Raw genomic sequence first — 21424 nt, forward strand, 5'->3', positions numbered from 1 at the left:
CCACTCCATTCCGCCCACCCAATAAAGGAGTCTGCTCTTCGGTGATGGAATCAAATCCTCTGACATTTGTCCGTCATAAGTCAAGCTAATTAATTCAAGCTGTATGTGCCCCAAAATGATTCCGTTCCATCGCAGAGCCCCCATCCCCCCATCCCCCTGGTACAGAGCCATGTTATCAGTTGCCACTCGTGCGCCGCCGCTCATCTCTTGGGCTCTGCTCTGCTCCGATGATGCTCTGCTCTCCTCTCCTCTGCTCTGCTCTCCTCTGCTCTGCTCTCCTCTGCTCTCCTCTGCTCTTCTCTGCTCTTCTCTGCTCTCCTCTCCTCTTCTCTGCTCTTCTCTGCTCTCCTCTGGGCTTGTCAAATTTGACACTTGCTATTGAACCGTTCATAAAATAGGCGCCAGACAGATTGGGGCGCCTCCCCCCCAACGCTCTCAGATGTTTCTTCAGATTTCAGTATTCATCTTTCGTTTTTCTGGTTTTGTTTTCTTGTTATGATTTATTAAACATTTATTTGGTTTAATGAATTAATTTGATTTGATTTCGACAGCGTAACGGAAATACTTGTGGAATATATAAATCTCAGTGTGTGTGTGTATGTGTGTGTGTGTGTGTGTGTAAGCGTCAATTGAGGGGCGCCAAAGAGGCGCAATGCACGACGCAATTGTCTGAGCGCTAAACGCAAAGCGAAAGAAAAACTGCATAACGAGAAGAGCAGGCAACAAAAACGACAAGACAACAATGACAACTGTACAGGAAAACTATATTACAACGTGAGCGGGGACGGGGCGGAGAGGGGGGGCGGGGAGTCGGGCAGGCACTAGCATAAAATAAAACGCAATACATTTCCACAAATGTCGGGGGAAAAAAAACTACATAAAAACAAACAACTAGAAGGCAAGACTAGCTTTTGGGGAGGAGGTCCGATGCCTCAGATACCCCTTGTGGATGGATGACATATGTAGATGACAGCCTGTAGATGTGGTCTTCCATCTTGATTCATTTCACTGAATCTATGTCTATGTAATTGAGGAAAGATTTGTCAGACTTTGGTGGGATTTTGATCTTTTAGAAAAGAAATCCAGACTCGAGACGCACAATCGAAGGCCGCTGAAGTGAATGCCCAAGAATGGCAAAAACAACATTCATTGCATGTGCATGATGCAGCGAAATGCTCCTTGTTGATAGTAAAAAAGGTGTTGCCTGAATAGCCCTGTCTCTCCCTCTCTCTCTCTGCTTTCTCTGCGTCTTACAAACATCTGATCAAAGGAACGGATACGCTTCTACTACTTAGGGTACAACAAAATCTAAGCAACAACAACAGCAATAGTTGTTAGGCTATTAAGTTCCGCTTAAATTGTTTTCACATTTGCCTTAGCCCCCCCCCCCCCCCCCCCCCCCCCCCCCCTCTTATGCGACAAGCATACACGCACACACACACACACACAAAGCACCAGCAACAACAGCAACAATAAGAACAAAAGCAAAGTGCGAGAGAGGCACAAAAGAACCTAATCAAGAGCAAAACGCCGCAAATAAAGCAATAAACAAGACGCCCCCCCCCCTCCTCCCCTCTGCCATTCCCAAGAAGCGGCAGAGCGGTTTTGAAAAAGCAGCAGACCAGACCCTGTTCCAAAGACCCTGTTCTCAACAAGAGCAGACAGATAGACGCAAGTTGAATGAACAGATAGGGACAATAAGAGCAGCGACGCTTTTGGGGCAGCCCGCAGCAAGAGGAGCCACCAAGAAAAGGTACAACAAATCCTAGAGGGGAAAAGGGCAAAAAGCTTTAGATACCCTCTAGAGTAACGCCCATACACTCCATGGTATACAGATCTTTCGTTCCTTCGATGTCCCAACTTTAAATATACAATTTGTATTCTTACCGATCTTTCCGATCTCTGATCCGATTCTATCTGTGTAAGTGTGTGATCTTTCAGCTTTCGTTTGATTCCCACAAAGACTGCTCTCTAAATGATATAGGGATTCGATCTTGGCAGATCTTAGATCTGCAAAGAGAAAAGGGGTGGTCAGAAAGTAGCTTTAAAACTAGGGCTCTACTGAAGGTTGGCTTATAAAGGTGAAAGGAAGTACGACTGATATATTTTACCCTAGATCACTGGAAAGATAGACCTTCACAAAGAAGTCTAAAATTCCTAGGAATTTCTTAATTTAATTTAATAGAATGAATATTCTAGAACAATTCTCAAGTTTAAGTTTGATTTCATTAATATTTGATTTCATTTGTTTGCTTTTGTTGCTTTTTGTTAATTTGTTTGCCGTTTTCTTTTACCTGCCCCTTTCGTCACATTTGTTGTTGTTGATGCGTTCTGTCGTCCCTCTATTCTGCCGCTGTCGCTGTCGCTGTCTCTTTTCTCTTGTCTCGTTTTCGTTTTCGTTTTATATTTCTATTTTTATTATTGTTGTGGCTCTTGTTCTCCTCCTCCTCCTTTTATTTAGTCGCTGATTTTTGTTGTTGTCGTTTGTTTATTCAATTCTCCTACTTCTACCTCTGCCTCTGCCGGTGCCTCTGCCTCTGCCTCTACCTCTGCCGCTGCTGGTTCTGCTATTGTTGCTGCTTTTGTTATTACGTATTGTAAAAATGTACGTCTTCATTTTTGTTGTTGTCTAATTTATTTCTATTTCTACGCCGCCGTTGGTTTGTCCTCAGATTGAAAAACAAATTACCATAAATGTCGTTTTTTTGTAATTGTAATTGTAATTGAAATTGCAATGTATTAATTGTATTACAAATATTGTTGTAGCGCGCGACGAAAGCACAAAAACATCGATAAAGTGGAGAGATTACTGTAGAGTCGTGCTTTCCCCTCCTCTTCCAGGTTCCAGGGCCGAATTTGGAGTGGAGGGTAGGTTATGCTACTAACACGGGGCCTCCACAAGAGAGGAACTCCCCAAATGGGGATCCAACCACAATATCCACATTTCGACGGGTCAAAATTGACTAGAGGCCTCCGCTCCATTCCTCCAAATCTTCCCAAAAGCCTAGTTTTCCTCAATCTTCAGAGCAGCAGAAAGTGTAATTTCCAGGGGGAGGGAAGCCCCAACAGCGAGCCCATTTTCGTAGGGTGTAAGCCCTAAAGTAGCGCACTGCTTGATGCGGCACGTAAGCCCAACCGCAAGGAGGAGCGGGATAGACAGAACAAAGAGAGGAGTAGGGGGGCGAGCGCGTGTCCAAAGCCCGGGTTTACAGTTGTTTGGGTCTTACAAATCAGATTAGGGAGAGAGAGAGAGAGAGAGAGAGAGAGAGAGAGAGAGAGAGGGATATCGAGTGTTGAGGGGTTCGTTCTGACATCGACATCCCCTCCTGAAACCCACTCTTTGTCGTTTGGTATTGGCCCCGAACGTGGTATAAAAATAAAACAAGAAGATCAGCAGACACAGACACCGCAAGACCCTACGAAGGGGGGACGGAGACGGAGGAGGGGGACTGAAAGCGAGTGCTGGCGACAGCTGAGGCACAAGATTTACATCGATCACACTTTTTATGTCACATGAAGAATCGGATGGGAGGTGGACAAGGAGGAGGAGGAGGCAGAGAGGGGAGAACAACGCGATTGCAGCGATGGCATTTTGGCGAGACAGTTGGGTGACACAGAGAAGAGCCGACAACTAACCAGACGATACATGAGAGCCCCTCGGAGGCGTCCCAGTCTGATCCAATACCCATAGCCATGCCCACACCCATCCCCATGGCATGATCCAAGCAGTGCCTGGCAGGCGGCAGGGCAGACGATCAGACACCGATCCAACACCAAATCCCAAGCAGAAGGCAGAAAGAGATGGGGATTTGCAGGGCAAGAAAGAGATCCACCGATCGGTAAAGGTGGGAAAGAGACAGACTCAGGGGAAAGTCGCAGGGAGAGCGAGAGATGAGAACTGTGTGCGGACGAGGCCATTAGATGATCGCCCCGTCTAAATTTAAATGTCTGTGCGTTTAAGTTGCAAGGCAAAAATAAATCTACATAAAACGTAAACAACACAAAAAGTTTCATTTCATTCCATTCCATTTCATTTCGTTTCGATTTGTTTCATTCGCTTGTAATGACAGATCACAAGACCTCTCGCGCCCTCTTTTAGGCCCAGACTGGTTCGGGATCTGGGTGGATGTTGCCAAGGGTGCCGATCGGGGTGGTCGGCGGTGCAAGGGTTGTACACAATATGTAAAATAGATGTATACATAGAACCAACTCGTTTATGCGAAATGAAAAGATAAACGAAGGCAGACATGTTGACAACATGAGATCTAGATCTTGTTTTAAATGCTGTAAATAGAGGAGGCCCAGGGATGAGCATATTCAACTGGAAAAAGGGCCTAGACAACTATCAAATTACGTTCTGTAAGAGCGGGTTGGGTTGATTATTAAAACTAAGAAAGAAAGAAGACAATAAAAAGATGGTTTTCCAGTGTCCCCAGATCTTCAAACACAATTCCTTTAAAGGGAAGAATTTTTAGGATTACTAAATTTGTTTTATTAGCTCTTTGATTTGACACCAACCTACCGCTGTTCCCTCTACGGCTATATCCATTTCAATATGCCCATAATCAATTCTGATCACTTAAGCAAATGAAGATCGTTTCCATAACCTATCCAAGAAGCAGACTCTGATGTCATCTGTATTTCGGACCAACTATGTGATCAATTGTTTTGATGAACGCCTAAAGCAGTCTTTTGATTCTGAAATATTCCAAGCTACGATTAGTCACAAGCTGGAATTCCGTTCGATTGAGTCACACGAAAACAAATTAAGAATTCTATGAATGGAGAATAGAATCCAGTGTCTGATGGAACAAAATTGTGGGATGTGGAAAGTCTTTTCACCTCTGCCCCGCTTTTCACGACTTTCCTCCCCTCCACGGGGAATGAACTCGAACTCTCACGGCCCCTCTGTATAGATCTGGGGACTGGTGCCCCCGTCTTTAATGGTCGCTCCCCCAAGGACTTAATTCTTTCGCCCACCAGCAACCCCAACAAGATAATTTCAACTTTTCGTTTATTTTTAAACTGCATTTTCCTTCTGCTTTCGGGGAGCAGGGGGGCCGGGCCTCTGCGAATGGTTGGGAAAATTAAAAATAGCAAAAGCATTTCTATAAAATAAATAACACGAGACAAAACCAACACACAGTCACAGGCCCGAGGGGCCCGAGGGGGAACACTCTGCTCTTCTCTGCGTCTGCATTTTCTTAATTTAATTTTCGTGTTTCGGTTCACGATCAATTTCATTCTAATGATTGTAATTAAAAACATTTTCCCAGACAGGGCGGGCAGGCAGATCTCCTTCGGCAGTGACGCCCACTCACGCGCCGTCCGAGCAGTGGAGCATTTAGCGCTTGGTTGAATACGAAATGAAAAACACGTAAGGACGGTGCTGTCCGTCGGGTATTTAGAATAGGAGTTACCCAGTAACTGGGTCCGTTTCTTCTTTCCTTTCTATATTAGATGTTTATGTTGTTATTTTCCTCGATAGTATAGTGGTCAGTGTCCCCGCCAGTTCTTATAACCTGCTTCCCCTACGGACTACAGGGTATACGCCAACGGCACGACGTCAACAATGAGACAGACGAAATATTTTTGAATGTCTCGAGGTTCGTCATCAAAATTCACTCGTGAGTGAGTGTCCCATCTCTCTCTCTCTTTCTCTCTCTCAGAGCAACACCTTTCCGTTTGTTTTGCCTAATTTCGTCAGATAAATATCTCACAGCAAAACAAAATAATGCACGTCCTCGTCTGTTGTGCATTTTAATTTTTTTTAATTGTAATTGTAATTGCATCTTTGTGTGTGTGTGTGTCTCAATGAAAGCCTATTCTGCGTTGATTTTCCTCTTGAAGAGGATTCCAAGTTTCTGTAGGGAAAGACCATACCCAAGCAGAAGGTTCTTTAAGCGCCACTAAAAACTGCAACCATCTAAGGAAGGAAGGAATTTTTGATTGGAAATATCGATAGAGCTCATTTAGACTGTAATATTCTTTGCGTATCTTCTGTTTCTAGTCTAAAAATGTAGTCTTCAGTGGCCTGTACGATTTTGCAATTTCTTAGATGCGATGAAGTCTCAAGTGGAAGCCCAAAGAGAATGAAGAAGGGGCACAAACCGTACCCCTCAATCACCCATCAAAAAACATTGTATACAAAATACCAGAAAAACCATAAAAAAAAACGAGCTGCTGCTGGCATTAGTAGGTCAGGTCAATATAAATCATAAAACGGCATTCCATTCCGAGCATAGCAGGCATTCCATTCCCATTACAGTCCGATGGCTGTGTCCACACAGCCTCCCATCGTCCCATGGTAATCCCCATCACATCACCATCGTCCGCTGCTCTGGCATCCCGGATGCTTGGGGATGCATGGATGCAAAATGTGCAATGTCAAATCTAAAAACGAGCACAATGACTCAAAGCCTGAGGCTCAAAGCGGCTTGCGCTATAAAAAGCAAGCAACTAACTTTCCAAATGCCAATAAGCGCCGCCGAACCGCAGAAAAAACAGATTGAACAAACCACAGTCATTATGCATAGTGTATGCTGGCATGTGCTTGATATTTTTCAATGGGTGACGACGACAACGACGGCCACAGCCACAGCCACAGCGACATTTAACTGAAAAATGCAATAAACAACATTCCAAGCTAAACTCCCATGAATACACCAAGCACATACCCTGCACTCGGGGCACCATCCACTGGAGCTATAACAGTGCCGGGTCATTATGCGCATGTGTTGCCCATTATCGTGTAATCATGCCAGAGATCTCTCTCTCCCTCTCTCTTTCTCTGTGTGAGACCGCTGCACTGGTGACTACGGAACAACTGGATATGGAAGAGGCACAAAGTAGCAGTGGGTCACGACTGGAGTAGCGAGTGGCCAAGGGGGAAGAAGGTATGCAGAAAGGAAACGGAATGGAAATAGGAATCCCAAAAGAAGCAGGCTTCATTCATCGAACGATGCACAAATATCCCATAAGCGAACGGAAACAAATTGGGAATATTCAAGAAACGTAGCATGGTACAAATTTCCCATCAGCGAACAAACGAGCCAATGAGAAGACAGTAAAGAAGTACAAGCTCTCTCTTTAATGGAACACCTAATGGTGTTCTCCTATTTAAGGTACAAAAAACATGTCTCAAGCGAATGCTGCAAAAAACTGCCCGAGAACTCAAAAATAAAACAAAATACATTGCTTGTGAATGACTCAAACGGATTTCCACTTAAATAAAAGTAAAGGAGAGAATAGATCGAGTGCAGAACAACAAATAGCCCCTACCACTCTCATACACATACCAATGGACTAAGTGGTCCACTTAAGCAGCCACTAACTAACTAAACTAACTAACTATACCAAGCAAGAAACCAACCAACCAACCATCGATCGAACGGCCTTGAGCCCACCGATTTACCCCTTCTTTGAGGCACAAAAGAGAGCGACAAATAAAACTAGTTTTCTTTCTTTTTACTCGAAAAATATCTGGTCCAGAGCTTGCTGGAGAGGTGTGCAGAGGAGTAGGAACGAAGGAGTACTTTCCCCCCAGGGCTACCAACAGCACCAGCCCCCACCTCCCCCCAAATGACATTGTCAATGTCAATAGCAAGATCGTTTTCTCTCCGTTTTCTTAAGCGGACGGCAGACCACATACAGAATATGCGCATATCTTGAGAGACTCTGTCGAGACGATGGAGATCGTTGGTGCTGCATACGCTTAACGGCTTGCAACCTTTACCTGGTGGCGTTATTCGGCGTCTCTCCGGAGCTGCCACAGCCTCCGCTTCAAGTGATTAATGAGCCCAAAACGGACAACAGACATTGCCTTGTACGGGTTCGGATACGAGTACGGCATGGATGTATGGGGGTTTTCGAAGGTTGGATACACACACACACACACACACACGGGGCAGACAGACACTTTGAAATTTTGTCGACATTTATGAGCAATTAAAAAACTATTACAGACCAGGGCCAAAAGAATGGCAAACTGCATTGTGTGCCGGGGAGAACTTTTATGTGAAACGATGACGTTTTTATGGGCGCCACGCGAGTGTGGGTCGAGGTCTCTCTCCTGTTAAGAGCCGCTGCGCATGCGCCCTCTCCCTCTTCTCCCTCTCCCTCATTCTCTCTTTATGGAATGCGGAAATGTTTGGGCCCTCTCTCTCTGTTCATTTTTTATTCAATTTTTGTTTAGGTGCATAACTCAAAATGCACCCTAATGACACACATAAAGAGATACTCGACTCGCCTCGACTCCGACTCGACTCTTTTTCGTTTTTGTTTATTTCTTGTCAATTAATTGAGGGGCCATTAAACTTTGTTTTAATGAATAGAGTGCGGCCCAAAGAGGCGGGGTTGTTGGCATCGCCTCGAACCAAATGGAACCAAATGGAACCGAATGGAACCGAACAGATGGAAGAATACGCTTATTTATGGCACTTTTTTGTTGTTCTTCCTTTAATTTATAACTCTTCTTCCCTCTTCCCTTATCGTTTGAAATGCATTTGCGGGTTTTATCTATGGTCTGGGAATTTATTACATTGAAAATGATCAGTCTCACATTCAATTTTTAACTATATTGGGGTGGTCCTTGAAAAGGTGCATTTTTTGTATTTAATAAAATTATGTTTCAACATGGCATGTAATAAAACTTGTTCTTTGATGGGGGGAATACCTAAAAAGGTAACAATTCATTGAAGAAAAGGTTTTAGTAGCGCAAGTTCAGGTCCCTTTCTGGTAGATCTTGAAATGTGTTCTCTGGAGTACTCGCTAGTTCGGAGACACATCAGAAGGCGAGACCGAGTCTCGGTCCCGAGAATGCAATAACAAAATACACGCATTGTGTGTGATCGGCGCTTGACTGGGATGGGGGTCTAAGGGTGTATTAGAGCTGCTCCCAAAAATAAGAAATTTGAAATTCATTCAACAATAAGGAATATAATAATTATCAGAGATGGGAAGCAAATCCTCTCTTTTAACATTTAAAAAACTCTTCTTTATGGAACTCACAAAATACACATCGTCTTATAGGGACTTTGCGTTGCAGAATTGTAGAAAAGATTTCGATAAAGATAAAGTCCTCCCATTGCGATCAGCCCGTCTATAGCTCTCCCTCTCTCTCTGTCTCTTCGACTGGCTCTTGCTCTCCCTCTCTCTCTGTCTCTTTGACTGGCTCTTGCCCTCCCTCTCTCTGCATCTTCTCATTCGATTCGAACTCGACTTGGACTTCGACTCCACTCTCTCATTCACGCGCCGTTCACATAACTTAAAACGTGATTTTTACATGGCGCAAAATGCTCTCCGAGAGAGAGAGAGATGCGATGCGATGCTGCTGCCTCTTCTTTCTTTGGCATTCTTGACTGCAACAACAACAATAACAAGAATCAGCCTCAGACGAAGGTCTGTCCCTCAACATTGGAATGTGGCACAGCACTTTACACCCTTCGTCTGCGTCTGCGTCCACGTCTGCAGCTGTTGCTACTAGTTTATTGGAAACAACCACAACAACAGCAAGACAGTGAGGGAAGGGAGGACAAGAGGGGAAGTACAATGTTCAATGTACAATGTACATTTTACGGCATGTTAACTGTCTCCTCTCCCGGGGATAAGCCCATAAGAAACGAAGGAGAGCGCCGCGTGATGGATGGGCGGCGAACGCGAGAGCCGGAGGGACATTCGAATTAAAGGATGGACCCGCAAGTACAGTTTCTGCATACCCTAGATGGTCGAGGGTATAACGATTTATCGCTATATAGAACAATGAAGTATCTATAGAAATTTCATGCGAAGAAACAGAACTCTTAGCAACAAAAATCTATATAAATTAAATTATTATTACCAATTTTTACGAAATATTCGTAAGCGCCAATAAGTACATTTTGTGAATGATTCCAGAATGATTAACCAAAGGGGTACTCCCTTTCTCTGCAATTATGACACTGTTTTTGCACTATCTCTCCTTTAATTTTTAATTTTATACCAAAAATGTTCTTGGATCTGAAGATAGTTCAATCAAACACTGCAGTAAAGGATGTATAGCCGATGTATATAGGATTTAGATACTGGTAAACACAAAGGGTATCAAATATTTCGATCTCCGTCGTTTCTGGGTACTTTTATGAATTTTTTTATTGAGTAAATGTTAATCGTGACATTGTTTCGTCTTTCGTCTTTCGTTGTGCGTTTCAGTTTCGTTTTCATTTTTATTTCTGGTTACATCACTTGGAAGGGCATTAAACGACTGCAGTCGACGCAGGCAGAGAAGACGGGCGGCAGCGGCAGCAGCAGTCGGCCATCAATCACACACGCACGGAAAAGCGGAAATAAATATGGAAAACAATAGTGTAGGGCAAAGGGGCGGAAGAGGGAGATGAAGATGAAAACAGGGCAACAGCAGCGAGTGTGGGAAAGGGACAGCGACTGTGTCTGTGTGGAACGGAAGTGCGTCTAATTGAGCAACTGACAGAATGTGCGCGTCTGCACGAGGCAGCAGCACGCCCCCAAAACGGTAAGAGATGTGATGCCCCGAGACAGTTGGACGACACCCCTCCCCATTCCTCAGGGAACCCATGGGCCCTGGGAGCTGGGTGCTATCTCAATCAACGTCTGGGCTGACTGAGGGAGTGTCGGAACGAAGGGACGGAGTGGATGGATGACTGACAGGCAACACGTGTGCCGCTGCCCCACAACAACCAGTTGGCCATAAAAGTTCAAGACTGTAATGGTAGGAGGAGGATCCCGAACGGACATAAAACGCATTGGGAACGAGGATCTTAATGGAAGAAGCTGCCAGAAGAAGCCTCGAAGACATCCAAGGGGGAGGATCGGAAGCAACCGTAAAACTGTTCTGAAAAAAACAGCTTAAAAGCTAAAGCGGCTTTGAAGGATGATGGGGATCCCACATGAGATTTCTAGAGCAAAAAAAGATGCATGACGAATGTATGAAACATGTTTTATTTATGTATTCCATTTATTGTTCATTTATGAAGCTTATGTTACTAAATCATGCACACGACATGTATTTTTTTCTTCATTCGCCTGCCCAAGAATACATAAATCTCGGAGCATTCGATAGCAAGTCTGATTAAAATTTGTATAATTTATATTTCATTGATTCACAGGAGGTCGAGTACTAGAATGCTGTCTATAGATTCTGGAACTCTCTATGAATGCTCGAAATATCTACTAAAAATGCTGATTTTATGAATACATCAAAGTAAACCAAAGATCTATTATTCCGTTGCTCAAGTAGCAGAGTTCAATGGAACTTTCAACACAGAATTCGCATCAATGGAAGCCACTTAGAGCCTTATCATTGAACAACAGATCTCTGGGATCTCTCCCTCTCTCCCTCTCTCTCTCTCTGTGACAGCGGACTAGAGAGATGTTCTGGTGTACGTTTTGCGTTTTCCTTTCCAATTGAAACTATTTCCGGCCCCTCCGACTCGATGGGCAACAAAGACAAAAACAAAACCAAAACCAACGTATAAAGAAACACATTAGTGCAATATATATGTGCAATTGCAGTGGCATACCACATGCCACATGGTGCCACTCCACTCCTCTGCAACGTCTCAAGAGTGGCTCCTGTGTCTGTGACTGTGTGTGTGTGTGTGTGTGTGTGTGTGTGTGTGTGCCCCACAACTGGGGGAAATGCCCAGACGGTGAGTGTGCAATTGAGTGACTGTGTGATGCGGTCCGTTGCCTGTCTTGGCTTGGTCTCTTGGTCTCTGTGGTCTGGGGCTGGAACTGGAAGTGGAAGTGGCGAGTGTGGATGGGGCCTGGGTCTGAACCAGCTTCGTTCTGGTTTCCCCCACAGTCTTGAAGAACTCTCGGAAAGTTGTTTTTCCCTTGCTAACCGCAGCCAAACCCCCAGCCAAAGAATCTTTCATGGGAATACAAGTTATAGAAAAGTATACGTTATCCTTAGAGTATACTTGTAATGGATCTTCCCAAACCTCTCCTTCTATGTAATATACCCCTGTTCCAATAGGGAAATGTCCCATAAGCGAAATGACACATGGGTATCTTTTGGTATCTTCCTTAGTGCTAGGGTATTCCATACTTCGGTACCATTTCCAGCTCTTGTGGTTTTTCCCTCTCTCTCTCTCTCTGCTGCTGGAGCAGTCGCTGCTGCCAAGTTATTATTATTGCAGTTGTTGTTGCGACAGACGCGCCATTTGTTACACATTATTTAGAAACCAGCCCCCATTTAACGCCCACCAGCAGCCCCAACCCCTCCCTCCTCCCTCTCTACAAGCAATCCAGTATTTTCCCCCCTGTTTGGGGGTTTTATTTTTTGCTCCATCCGGAATTTTCTCGATATTTATTGTGCCGTCGAGTTATTTGGAACTGGGCCATGCGGAAATACCAAAGTGAAATATTGGAGGCTTCGTCGGATGATATATCCGGAACTTGGAACTTGGAACACCCCCCACCACCACACTACTGCCGCCCCCCATTGCAGCCTTCGTTCACACATTTTTCTCTCTTTTCCCTCCCATTGACAATCAAATCAGCATAAATTTCCCAAGAAAATTCCAGGTCGTCCCCTCTTTTCAAATACTTTGGAATGTGACACAAATTAAGCACAAACGATATGGAGACAGTGAAAGAAGAAGAAACAAAAAAATAAGTGGAATGGAATGGAACTTACCGTATAGATGGGATCTATCTCTCTTCGTCTCCCTCTGTCCTCTGTCCTTTATTGTTGTTGTAAATTTCAAACACGTTCCTCTGATAATATCTTCTTTACAGCTGAAACGTTAGCGAAAGCTAACTGTTTTTTTCCAGAGTATTATTTTCGTGGGGTGGCGGGGCGAAGAGAGCAAACAGCACACACACACACACACAGCGTGGGGGAGAGAGAGATGCTGGGAGAGAAGCGCGCTCAGCTATTGAAAAGTGGGGTAGATTTTCTGATCGGTATTTCTGATCGACTTGGCCTCTCTTTTTACTCTCTCTCTCTCTCGTCTTTCCTTGCCTTTCTTTAGTTTTTTTTTGACTAGCAATTTGATTTATTTAGGTTATCATTTTCTTGCTTTTGTTGCTCCTTTACAAGTATGTTTTGTTGTTGTTGCTTTTGTCACATAACATTTTCTCACTTGTTTTCTCACATATTTTTCACATGATTTTTTACTTTCACACCTTCGCGGCATTCGAATCAGATCCGATCTTCACGTGATCTCAATGATGCATTCCGTTGTTGTTGTTGATCTGTAATGAGAGAGAAAGAGAGAGAGCGGGAAAGAAATGTTAGAGAATGTCAATTATAGCAATTTAAATTTAAAAGATATTTATTTATCGGAATTGGTAGATTACCATTAGACACCAGTAATTTTATATTTTAATAATTTTATCCGCCTGAAAAAGAATTTTAGGCCGAAAAGAGTATCCCCCAGAATGGCTAAAACACATAGATTGCCTGTGCATGACCACCGCTGGAGTTAGGAATTTGCTCTACAAAATGTATCCGCTCAAGGGAGCAGTTCTAAATACCTTAAAAATATATGAAGTATTTTTAGAGATAACTCTGAAGTGTAAGCTTTCTTAGTGGGATATTACAAAGTACAAAAATTCCATAGATATGTAGACCTAAAGCATTCTAAGACCATAGCTTTTGTACGCCCCCACATCCCCGCCATGAAGTACAGTCAACACCTTTTACAGCAGTCTTTAGTTTTTTAATCGTTATGGCCTTAAGGAATTCCATCAACTCCATTTTAAACCTAGAAAACCGAGCAAAAACTTGGCTCCACCTAAAAATGAAAAACCTTAATGCAACACAGGCTCCAACAACTCTCGCCATTCTCGCAGAAATAGCCATTAGGCCCCACCCAGAAAACTCAGCGGCCAACAACTTTCGCGCCAAGTAATAGATAAAAAGTGCACTGCAAAGGCGGAATATAAATAATATGCACACAAATATGAACCAAGTCGAGAAAAAAAACTTTATCAAACAATAAACCCAACATTTTATTACAACATCAACATCGCAAGAATTTCAAAAAGTGCAGGGAAAAAAAAAACCAAGCCAGCCACGCCTTTTTATACAACAAAACACCGATATCTGTGTATGTGTAAAAAATAAAGTGCAGCCAAAAAATAAAGAACGAGGCCCAAAGTAACCGAAAAGCACAACAACAACTAAACTACAGCAGGAACCTCTTAGAGCTGAGAGATTGCCACTCAGAGATACCCTCGATGGGCAAGTGAAATATGTTATATTGATTGATTTATCGAAAGAATAATAAATCAACAATAAATACGAAATTCTAATTCTATCTTAATTCTATCCCATTCCAAAGATTTTTATTCCATGATGTCATGAATTCTTTTTAAATATCTCACTATTTCAAACAGTTTTTATTTTTCTTTTTGAAGGTAATAATTTGTTTTACTTATAATATAGAAATTGTCATTTGTAGATCTTTAAAAAGATATTTTTTCTGTTTCAATGATTTTTTGTTTTAAGTTTAGATTTCAAGTATTATTACAGTAACAATATTAAAGTACAACGAGAATGGAAATGGATTTCTGGACTTTGGTGCCAACATTATTTCTTCGAACGAATGCCTCTTATATCTACAGGGTATCAGCAGTTCAAGCCTCAAATGCACCCCCTTAAATGCACTCCGCCCCAATTCTCTCTTTTACCATAAACGAGGCCAGACAGACGCTCCTATCTGTCTCTCTCTCCCTCTCTCTCCCTTGCTGACTCCCACTCTCTCTCTCTCTCTCTCTCTTCCCTACAACAGTCACGTGGGGTGTTGTGTGCGGCACGCGAATTGCACTGAAAACGGCTGGAGGAGGGGGAGTCGGAGATGGAGAAAACTGCTGAGGTAAAGCGAAAATAAATAAATAAATTAGTTAATTGCCTCAAAGCTAGACAATGCAGAAAGGGCTGGGTGAGAACAGAGTGGGAGGGGGAGGGGGAGGGGGAAGGGAGGGAGCGAAGATAAATTAAAGGTACTTAATGCCAGTTTTATTTTGCTACAACTTGCAAAATTATTTTTGCCTAAAATGTATTTTTGGTCAACACAACAAAAACGCGCGCATACACACACGCACACACGCAAGCGAGACACCGACAGCCCGACAGCCAGTGCCGGCATTAAAAATGTGCTTGCAGCAGCAAACAACCAGAGAGCGAGAGAGAAAGAGAATGGCAGAGCGAAAAAAAAAACAAAAACGAGACATGCACAAAGCGTGCAAGAAGCGCAGCAGCAGCGGAGCAGAGCAGACGGCAGGCAGCGCCGGCAACCCTCGAGATGACGTTGACCCCGAAAAATGACGCGAAGCGTAATGTGTGAAAACGAGCGAATGTGTATGAAAACAAACTGAAATCTAATAACAAGAATGCGCCGAGTGGGAGCGAGAGAGAGAGAGAGAGACACGACACACACACAGTGAGTGTCGGCGTCTACATTTTGCTTGCTCTCTCTCTGCCGTCTGTACGGATAGACGTGTAAAACGCAATGCGTATAAAAACATGCTGACACAGGACGAAAGAGCCAGACAGGGAGACAGAGAGCGAGCGGGAGAGTGACAGAGACAGAGAAAGAGAGAGTCACTCAGTGAGAGCGCATGTCTGAGGAAGCAGCAGCATGCGACAGATGCAGTCGGCAGAGGCTGGCGAGGTGCGCGTGTGTGCGTGTGTGTGTGTGATAAGGGCGGAAACTCCTCTAAGGGAAATAAAAATACAAAATAAAACCAACAACATTTTGTCTAGTGTAAAATGAAAAAGAGCAACAACACAACAACTGCACTCGGCACGCACACGAAGCCGAAGCCGCAGCCGCCGCCGCCAAATTTTTGAGCAGGCAAAAACGAAGCGCCGCCGGTCGTCGCGTCGTCGCTTATGAATGGAACGAAGGCGCACTGCTGTCTCGCTCTGCCCTTCTTGTAACAGCCGAGAGGGAGTGTGCGCGAGTATGTGTGCCTGTGTGTGAAGTGCAGAAACGATGTCGATGTCGTTGGCCCTTGTCTGGGACTGGTTGTTGTTGTTGTTGTTGTTGTTTTTGTTGTTGCTGGTGTAGAAATGTGGTACAGTGACTACCAAAATATACTAGCAGCAGTCGCTCGTAAAAAGGAGGCCCAAAGCAGACGCAGACGCCATGCCGCAGCGCAGTGCAAAGAGGAAGCAGAGGAAGTGGATTGGAGAGAATGGGCTGCAATAAAAAGAATTACACATGCGGTTGTAAAAGTTGTAAAATGTGGTTGCCACACACTAGTAATAGTAGCTGTACTTTACGGGGAGTAGTATTTCTTGATGGCTGCTAATGAGAGACAGAGAGCGAAAGAGAGAGCTGTAATAGTAATGGAGATAGTAGTTGGGGTGTGTCCCAGTGAGAGAGAGAGAGATGGAGAAAGAGAGACGCGGCGGGCTCCCCATCAAAAGGCACCGCCTAATTAAAAAACCATTAAAACTTAAAGCCACCGCCTATGCATGCGATGGAGGCCTAATAAATACATAAATTTAGCAAAAACAACAATCAGTAAGCAACAAAAAAAAAAAAAAACTCGAAAATTAATTACCTCACGAAACCAAACAACAAGAAAACGCAACCCAACCAAAATCAAAAAAATAAAAGAGACTAAGACCACAAATGCAGCCAGCAGGCACATTGGGACCAACCATCGATTAGCAAAACTACCCGAAAAACGAACTATAGGAAAACTTTAGTACACCTTACTGCACCTTAACCAACTATGAGAAAAGGCCATAAAGCACCAAGACATTGCATCGGGAATATGGAAAAGACTGTGCATTTTGTTATCGGATTATGGGGACCGAAACAGCAGACGAAGCAGAGTAGCGGCGGTGCCCCTATGGGTAAGGGAGACAAATGGTGTGTACTCTAGTCGAACTGGTAGCAGAGAAGCGTCAGGATTGTACTTTAAAAAGTGCCACAACTATTCAAGGCCCGAAACGGCTACCAATACAAATATATTTACGTGTCCTGGGCTATCTTTTTCTTACAGTTTAGATTGGACTGGCGACCATAATAATGGGATGATTTGCAGCTAATCAACATTTTTGGATCATTTTGATTTAAAGCTAATTTGGGGCTTGTTCGAAACTGACTTTATGTCCAAACTGAATGCTTGTCAACATTTAACAATCGATCATTTTTAGCTAATCTGAAACTGGTTCGTTTCAGACCTTGCGAAACTTTCCAAAATGTTTAATTATGAAATAGAAAATTGTTTAAAATAATTTCAGAATGGTTTATTGATAATTAAATGACATCTATTTTTATCAATCATTAAGAATTAATTAAGAACCCGTAATATATCCAAATCTGAAATTCAGAAGCTAATAATCCAAAGAGCCATAAAATTGCAGACAGAAGACTCTCCTCTCTCCTCTCTCTCTCTCTGTCTCTCTATTTGATACCATTCCATTCATTCAAAATACCCATTTGGAGACTTTTTCGCCCAAGTAATTCGTATTTAATGTCAATAATCCTTGGGTTACCAATGTGCAACGTCAGCGTCGCCGAAACGGGGGAACAAAGACTAAAAAAGAGCGGAACATCATGGAAATGTGTCTAAAAATAAACTTGTGCAACAATGTTGCAAAAGCAAACATTCAGCAGACAGTCATCAGTGACACAGTGTGCGAGAGAAAGGGAGAGAGGGAGCCAGACACGAGAACGAGACGGAAGACAAGGAGACCCGACCCGACCCGGTTCGGTTCGGTCCGGTCCGGGCCCAGACGAGAGACAACAGCAGAGTGGAACTATCTCTGGGCGCTGGCAATGGCCAGACGGCGGCCTTTCTTCTTCCTCCTCCTCCTCCTCCCCTCTGCCCCCTGGCATGGCAGGAGTTGTATGCATGTCTGTCTGTCTGTCTGCAGAGTGCCGTCTCATTGTTTGTGGAGGGTTCGTGCAGGGGGGCCGCGACAATGGCTAAAAGGAGCAGCCGCATCAGCAGCAGCACCAGAAAAACAAGTAAGACATTTTAGCTGGAACAAACCGAAGCTTTAGATACATATCTTTATTTTAATGAATTTACAATTTTGAGATATATCTAACATTAATCGAATTTTGCATTGAGAAGAAAATACAGTATGGAAATTGATAGTCCTAGATCATATTACATTGCTAATCCAAGTCTCTCATAGTACCCTCAATTCTTACAGAATTCCAAGAAAAACTTGTTTTTAGGGCGTTTAATAAAGTTTTTGGATACTCGAACAATAGTACATATAGAAAATATTATTTATTTTTTTGTTTTCTTTCAATATTAGTATTTTGTATTTTATATATTTCTATTATTAGTATATTTTTATAGATACATCCCGATAACATGCCCCCAAAGGATGTTTGCTCCGAAAACTAAAGGATGGTTATCGCTATATAGTTAAAGAACCAAAATTGATGGCTAATTTCAATTAATTCCTAAAGAAACGCTACAGAGGGTTTAAAGGGCGAGCCTTTATGGTGTACCCTTTCAAAGGGCATAAAAACAAGATATATGCTATATGGAGTGCCGCTCTCGTTGGGCGCGTGAAGCACGCGAAACGATATGTGTGTGTGTGGGGAGGGTGGAGAGAAGGGCGAAGATGGGGGAGATGGAAAACGGAGAAGAGGATGGACGGGTTCAAGGAGGAGGCACACCAGCAGCCAACATCCACCGGGTCCAACGACCAGAGAGCCGCGACCGACCGCGCGTCCACTAATCGCTAAATTTACGAGTACAGTTAAAATAAAATCATAAAAGTGTCATCTTGATTGTTGTTCCCTTCTGCCGTTGAGGCAGGCAAAGGGAGAGACAGAGACAGACGCAGCGACAGAGAGAGCTTATGTTTTACATGATGAAGTAGTTCAAGATCGTTGTGGCCTGAAATTTCCACGAAACACTTGAGAAATATAACTTCCCGCGCGCACACGTCAAAAGCAAACAGGAGCGCGGCCCAGGAGAGCCACGTGTGTGCGAGAGCGAGACAGACTGGACCTGGGAAAAACCGAGTGTCCGAGAGAATTTAGCGCTTAAAATTTAATGTGCAAACTATGACTATGGGATCATTGGCAAAAAGGGTTTCGTCTGTCTGACGGCCTGTCCCGGCCCTTAATCTGGTTCTGGTTCTGGCTTAGGCCTCAATGTTCGTTGATCTTTTTCTCTCCTCACTCTTTTTTCCATTCCAATGGAGATGACAAAAACAATAATAGCAAGAAAAGCGATAGCCAATAATAATAATAAATCTTTATATTGATCAAATTGGAGACCTACATCATGGCCCGATTATTTGAGTACGAAATTTGATTCCTACGATATCCTACGATAATAAATACGCGGATATCATCCATATCTAAGCAAACACTTTATATACAACAGATCTATGGATCATTTAAGTATACTGAATATATCTTCACTAAAAGCTATATATGTATGTAAAACTTGCTGAAAGAAAACTTGTAATCTCCTTTGGCGTGTATTGTATTATTTCATTCATTTTATTACATTTCATATAGTATTGTATTAATCACTAAATTTTCTGTTATCACCTCTAGAGATCACCGAATCACAGAAAAAGCACGAACAAACGGGACAGTCGAAGGTCATTCACGGGCGAAAGTGCGCACCAAACAAGCAGCAGCAGAGCAGCAGAGCAGCGGAGCCAGCGATTAGAAAGCTAAACAAATTCTTTGAAAAGCAACAACTTATTAACTAACAAGAAAACAACAACTGCCACTGCCACTGCCACCCACTGTAAAGGGGGGTTGGGTCGGAGTGAGACGAGGGTGAGGGTGCGTCAATGCCGTCAGCAAATCCAAAATCCAATCAATAGATATGCAACGCAGAGCATGCCCACGCACAAAAACAGCACACAAAAACAGGCAAAGGGGAGAGAGCATGACCGCAGGAAGAGACGTAGAGAGAGCGAGGGGGAAGGGAATAAGAACGTGAAAGGAACACCAGACCAGGCATCGGGGGTCGAAGCTGTTGATACCCTGCTCAGATTTGTTTGTATAAGAGCTACATATATAGTGATCCGATTAAGATCCGACTCATCCATGAAAATATATGATCTAGTGATCCATTGACAATATTTTGTAGCTTAATATTTTGAATGATTTTGTTGGATTATCTTTTAGAGAAAATAGGCGTTTAATTTCGGATCTAAGCAATCCATGTCCTCTATTAAAACATTCATTCCCTTTCCCGCTCTCTCTCTCTGCGAAGGGTATGCAAAAAATGAGCGGGCGTTGGGCTTATCTCGTAATGTTTATAAAAGTGACTATAAATACACACACACACACACCCAAGCAACAACAGGAACAACAAAAGCGCCACCGTTAAAACAGACGCAAACGCAGCCGCCCACCCAGCAGCAGCAGCAGCCGCAGCAGGCAGCGACGTCGGCATCAACCGCACACAAAACGCTTCAAGCGCCACACCAACACCAACACACACCTACACACCTACACTGCCATAAAAAGACAAACACGCACTTTATCAAAAACAAAATAGAAAACGAAAGAACAAAACCAAAGAACCCAGAGAGGGAGAGGGAGAGAGAGAGGAGAGTTCAGTTGAGAGAGGAGCCAGTTGAGAGGGCGAGGTGACCGGCTGCAGCACAACAGAGAGGTAGAGCAGCATTTGTGGAGTGGCAGGGCAGGCAGGCAGCAGAGGGGCAGTGGAAGAGAGGAAGCGATAATAGAAATGCAACCACGTGTGTTGTTTATTACACACACACACACTCTCGCACACATGCCGAGAAACCCACACGCACAAGCAGCCGCCGTCGCCTTTATAAACGAATGTCAATACTAAAACGGAATCTTTAAAAACAAGAAAAACAAATAACTGCACAAAGCGAAATGCCGAAAACACAGACACACAACACACACACACACACACAAACAGAGGAGGCCGCAACAAAAACAATAAGCAAGAGCAGCCGAGAGAGGGGGGCAAACACAGAGTGGGAAAGACTGAGAAGAGACTGAGACCGAGTGAATATTAAAATTGTCAAAGAGAACGGGGCCATAATAACAAACAAGGGGAAGAGGTGGGGGTGGGCTTGGGAGATTTGTAACGGCAACTGCGTAAACAGGATACAAGAATAAGAAAGAGCACGCGATAAGGTAGATGCGGTCAATGGCGAAATTTTTCTAAAAATAATAATGGATATTAGAGGAAAGTCCACATACAAATCGGAATTCGCCAGTATTGGAGAACCACCTGCAAAATAGGAGTGAAATATCATTTTCCATCGATTCATCAAACTCCGGAAGTACATCCGTAAAATGATACCATATCGGCGGCAAAATTTCTAGCAAATGCGAGGTTCGGGCACAAGTTGGATAAAATCATATCGACAGCGATAAAATATAACTTTTTTTTTCATACTGGTATGTATGTATCTAAATCACGTTTAAAGAAACTGCCCCATTATCTTCAATCAAAATACCTG

General features: G+C 43.4%; 1 protein-coding gene across 5 annotated transcripts in view; it reads right to left on the reverse strand.

Moving 5' to 3' along the window:
- LOC108155588 (insulin-like receptor) overlaps window positions 1-21424 on the reverse strand; it is a 50419-nt gene that overhangs the window by 23046 nt on the left and 5949 nt on the right. For 4 of the 5 annotated variants that reach the window (XM_017286498.2, XM_033390140.1, XM_033390138.1 and 1 more), the window contains 2 exons: window positions 12656-13215; window positions 1888-2010 (listed from right to left, as the gene is read on the reverse strand). The gene's annotated coding sequence lies outside the window, so the exon portion shown is untranslated. The remainder of the gene's footprint in view (window positions 1-1887; window positions 2011-12655; window positions 13216-21424) is intronic. The other variant, XM_017286499.2, reaches the window with a different exon arrangement.

Source organism: Drosophila miranda, chromosome 2 (genome assembly GCF_003369915.1).
Source record: "Drosophila miranda strain MSH22 chromosome 2, D.miranda_PacBio2.1, whole genome shotgun sequence".
NCBI classification, from domain to species: domain Eukaryota; kingdom Metazoa; phylum Arthropoda; class Insecta; order Diptera; family Drosophilidae; genus Drosophila; species Drosophila miranda.